This window comes from Armigeres subalbatus, chromosome 3 (assembly GCF_024139115.2).
Source record: "Armigeres subalbatus isolate Guangzhou_Male chromosome 3, GZ_Asu_2, whole genome shotgun sequence".
Classification (NCBI taxonomy): domain Eukaryota; kingdom Metazoa; phylum Arthropoda; class Insecta; order Diptera; family Culicidae; genus Armigeres; species Armigeres subalbatus.
Genome location: NC_085141.1, coordinates 342,387,717 through 342,392,750, shown reverse-complemented (window position 1 = coordinate 342,392,750; position 5,034 = coordinate 342,387,717). Strand labels below are relative to the sequence as shown.

Below are 5,034 nucleotides of genomic sequence, written 5' to 3'. Positions count from 1 at the left end.
CCACAAAAAATATTGTCTATGCGGGTCATCGCTGGAACGTCGCTGGACTGTCGCGTCGCTCAACCAGCGAGCGCTTTCCAGTTTGGTGCTGTAGCGACGCATTGAATTTACCTGCGTCGCTGGAGCACTAACTGGAAAGGGTCGCCAGCGACCAGCGACGTTTCAGTCGAGCGACGTAGTTGAGACAAGTTCGTACATGTTCTTGATTTTATCTGCATCGACAATATTGATTCCGGAGCAGATCGTGTATTATATGTATTATATGTTTATAGTTCGTTATCTAAAAAACATCGCTTTAAGATGAATAACATGTTTGAAAAGGTGATGTTCATATATACACATTTAGATCAATATTCAGGGATCCTGAGATTTTTTTTGGAAATTCCAACGATAATTTCCAAAGTTTTATAATAAATCCGGCGACCCATTTTTAGTATTTATAAGGGAACTGAAGAAGAGAGAAGTTCTGATTAGATTTACTGATTATGGATCGACTGTACGTTTTAATTTAATTTATTGAACGGCTACTCAGTCTTGCACTTATTACAACGAGTTTTTTATTTACCCGACGTTTCGACACGGGGATTGTGTCTTTTTCAAGGGAAAATATTTTTGTTGTTTGTCGTCGTATGTTTAGTCTAACTTGCACCGTCTGTTTGTCTAATTGTCCGTACATGACTTCGGAAGCACTGTTATCAATTTTCATTTTTTTTCCTTAGCTAAGGAGAACCAGCAATACTGTAGTCAAACTGGACGAAATTAGTTGTTCGTCGGAAACTTATGACACAGCACTTAGGAATGCTTAGAACCATCATATTCCGAGTACACCAGCCATTGAAGATTTCAAGAAGGTTCTGTAGTTCATAGCAGTCAGTGAGGTCTCGAACAACTACATACATTTTAAGGTCATCGGCAAACAACAGCAGCATACCTCCACGTCGCAAAATAAGGGTTACATCGTTTATGAAAAGCGAGAATAGCAATGGTTCAAGGGTGCTACCCGGATAAAAAATTACAGTAACTTGTATGACATAACCCATTGAAATACAATAGATTGTGTGGCAAACAATACAAACTATTGTATCCTTTTTGTAAAATGTTTACGGTTGTAAAAGATCTTTATTGTACGTACATTAAAATAACAATATATTTAAATGTTTCCGATATATTCTATTATATTTTTATTGTTCGCTTATGTTTAGTATTGCTCATCCAAAAACTAAACAAATTTTAAAAGTATTCGGTTTGGATGATCTGGAAATTCGTCTAATGTTATTGTATTAATATAATTTTGGAATATTTCATGGATTTATTATATTGATGAAATAACAATTGAAAACAATAAAATTACAATAGCTTTGTTTGTTAAATAAATAAAAATGTTATACCGATTCTCAAGTATATATTTCCATTATTGAAGGTCTTGATGCAGGTCTAGAAATGTTATGCAATACAAATTTGATTTCAAAAAAATGAAAGGGAACAAAAACTTTTGCCTATCATTTTACTCGGAGAATGGCTGGATTCATTTGAGCGTGTACAGTTTTGTTTATAATTACTGAATAGATGAAAATAATGAAACTGTATGGTGCAGAAGGTGTATTTTTCATTACAGTTTCTGCTGCTGGGCAAGCGGTAGATCACTATGGCTTCTGTACCGTGGTAAGTATCTGAAGTGTTGAAGCGTGTTAGAGCATTATTACTGGGCGCGAGTATTTTGATCACCCTCACTGTACTATCATTTTAGATTGGTCACTCTTTTTCGCATCGGTCACTATTTTCGGTATTTTCGGTTATCATTTTGGTGGCTGCATTCCGTATCGGCGTTCGACGTTTGATAGTTCATCAAATAGTAACGCTGTTATTTGGTCAATTTGGTCACCCGTCAGCTGCGCTACTGTTTTAGCAGCGCGTTTAGTAGCGACCGGTAAAGTGCCAAGTAATGATACTGCGCTGACAAACGGTTTATACTCACCACCGGTAATCGTAATCTTATTGTTCTACAAAAGTTCAATGTACATAATGAACGCAGTGGTTCATCCCGAACAAAAAATAAATGAAAATTTTATCATCATAATACCTGATGACATGCCTGGTAACATGTGTACTTGTTTCTTTACAGAAATGAAGCTTATGATAAATAAAATACTGCTGCTTGCTGGTCACTGATTCAAGATCGTTCAGTGGCTACCATTGGCCAATCTCACCAACGGAATATAAATAAGAACTGATGCAGGTAATTTTTTCTTTTCTTCTCGACGTATTTTTTCTAATAAAACTGACTTTTTTTATAATTTACATTTTCACAGGTTTATATCTATATGTATTGTCTAATCGGAACAAAGTTAGTACGCTTTTTAAACCGATGTTGGATTTTTCTCCAGATACAGGCAACCCACTTAATTTTGGAAGTAGTGCGCTGGATTCGTCTAAAGATATGCTAAACAACCGAAGGAAAATAAAATAATTTGTAAAACAATTATTGCCGATTTCACCAATTTGAAGAGTTATGTGTAGATTGTGATTTGCCCGCTTCTTTTTCTCACACCCACTCTCATTTCGGGTTGATCGATTTTTGTTACTGAAATTTACACAATTATAACACATTACTCGTTAGTCACATGTAAGCGTGTACACTAAATCGATTCCCGCCATGATTTGACGTCTAATTGTGTGAGAAAAAGATGACTGTGAGAAAAAAAATCTCGCAGAACTCTTATAAAGTGCAAAAAGCGCAATAATTGTATTATATTTTTATTGTAATAGTGGAGTACCCAAGTAACCGTAAGCATTAAGTCATAGCATGTTAATAGCCCTATATGGGCATTTAAGCTGCTTCAAAGCTAAACAGTAGCATCATATAAGCATATAAGTTCTATATTAGCATTGCTAATGCATTGAAGCCTTGACACATGTGGCATTATTGTTAGCATTATATTTGTCTATAATGCCCATTAATTGCTCGGTTTAATGCAACGAAACACCGGACATTTCAAGTGCATATTTGCTTTAAATTGGCATTAGGAATGCAAACCATCAATCTATTTATAGATACGTAATTGTAGTCAGCAATATAGCCAATGGATTATATTAATTCTAATAATTCATTGAAAATTGTATCAATACACCTAGTGGTGTTGATGTCTTAATATAGAAAACAGTTGGAGACTATTAAAAGCCGCGGTCAATGATGAGTCAGCCTTGGGCTAAAAATTTCTTGAATGAATATTAAAACAAACAAACAAAACTTGTTAGCATAACAAAAATAAGTTTGTCTTTGTTCTAGTGAATTCTAGAGTCTAGTTTTTGACTAAAGTGTTTAAAACCCAAAACAAAAGTGTATATATACCTATGTACAATGCAAATACACTTCGGATATTACCCCAATTCAGCGAGTTAATTAGATTGGTATACACTTATAACACTGGGATCTCCGGGGTTACTATCAAAAGTTATTTTTTAAAGTGGTTATGTATAGGCTTTACACACACTTGACGTACGAGTAAGACAAAAGCATATTTATTGATTCCCAGAATTGATTCATCACAGACATTTTATGTATTCCGCTCACTCAGCTATAACAAATAATACCTACAACTTCAATATTATAAATCTACATACACTCGTTCGTCGATAGCTTCTTCTTCTTAAGACCCCCGCACATAGGATACGTTTGCGTTGCGTTTGACACATTTCCCATGGGAAAACTGTCAAACGCAACGCAAACGTATGCTATGTGCGGGGCTCTTTAGCTATATTTCGCTTGACCTCTTTTCTGGTTGACCAGGACCCATCGCATCAACGATAACAAATTTGGCTTCGTTTTTCTGTGGTTGCCTTCAAATGTCACGTAATGCTTTGTTCCTTCGATGATCACCAGAACGGAATACATCGAAACTGGTAAAAATCGCCTGGTCTGGATTACATTTGCAGCTGTAAAATTATCCATATTTACCGTGGACCATTCATCCGTTCCAAATCCATTTTGCATCCGTTTTTGTTCAAGAATTTTCTGTAAAAGGAAAAAAATAATGTCCATTTTCCATTCCTTTCTAAATTAAATATAAAGTTGAAACTTACATTACTTAATCAGACAGAAAGATTCCATTTAGTTTCATACCGATATGCGTCAAGCACTCTGGTGCCTATAGGCGCGTTGGGTATTTTTTCCTTTTCTCAAACTTGGCAAGCATAATGGGTATTTCATTTGGCCAGCAAACACATCACAGCCACTTCGCACTTCCGTTGTCCACCCTTGTGTCCATCCGTTTTAGAATATTCACAGCGAAGGCTGTACCGAGAGCAAAATATGGTTTCGGATGGTTTGCGCTTTGCGGTCATGGCATCTATAATAAAAATGTATTTTCACTATACGCATATTCTCTCGCATATTCTATTTCAGGTATTTCTGAATAACTTACCGATTTCTCATCTTGTTTTAGCACAAACGATTAAAAAACAAACCTATATAGGTATGAAGAACTGGTAAAATAAAATATTAGTTGCTATCGAATTTGTTTGTTTTGTTTTATGAATAAATACATTTGACATTTTCGTCCATAGGTTTTAATTCCAAAGTTGCCAGTTTTACAGCAATAAAAAACTTGGCATTTTTTCAATGATTTATTATTTTTAAAGGTATGCTATAGTAAACAATGAAATTAAAATGTATTAATAATAATATTACGTTTAGGTTTATATATAATACTATTGTAACAAATATAGAAATTATTAGCTTCGAAGTTTCTGAGAATTCAATATGCGTTCTGGCAACACAACTGATATCGAATTTCAATGAAATGGACGAAGTTTTTATTGGTAACTTTTCATCGCATTTATACATATCCCGAATGGCCCTGGCAGCAGAGGAGCACCTCAACGATGAGCGATGAGCAGGCAACGAGACACCCACAGTTCGAGACCCCGTCAAGGAAATTGAATTACCATATAGCAACATTATTTCATCTTATTTCTAAACGAGAGCGGAAGATATATAAATAAACAAATAGAACCGATTTCATATTTTGTTTTTTG

General features: G+C 35.0%; 2 long non-coding RNA genes across 2 annotated transcripts; one reads left to right on the top strand and one right to left on the bottom strand.

Annotated features, from left to right (window-relative positions):
- Window positions 1-1,540: 1,540 nt before the first annotated feature.
- LOC134222077 (uncharacterized) lies at window positions 1,541-2,479 on the top strand. Its single transcript, XR_009982398.1, has 3 exons — window positions 1,541-1,662; window positions 2,123-2,236; window positions 2,310-2,479. It is a non-coding gene; the product is annotated as an uncharacterized LOC134222077 (long non-coding RNA).
- A 983-nt stretch (window positions 2,480-3,462) lies between these two features.
- Window positions 3,463-4,559, bottom strand: LOC134222075 (uncharacterized). Its single transcript, XR_009982396.1, has 3 exons — window positions 4,422-4,559; window positions 4,081-4,346; window positions 3,463-4,012 (listed from the first exon to the last, which is right to left on the bottom strand). It is a non-coding gene; the product is annotated as an uncharacterized LOC134222075 (long non-coding RNA).
- Between the last annotated feature and the right edge of the window lie 475 nt (window positions 4,560-5,034).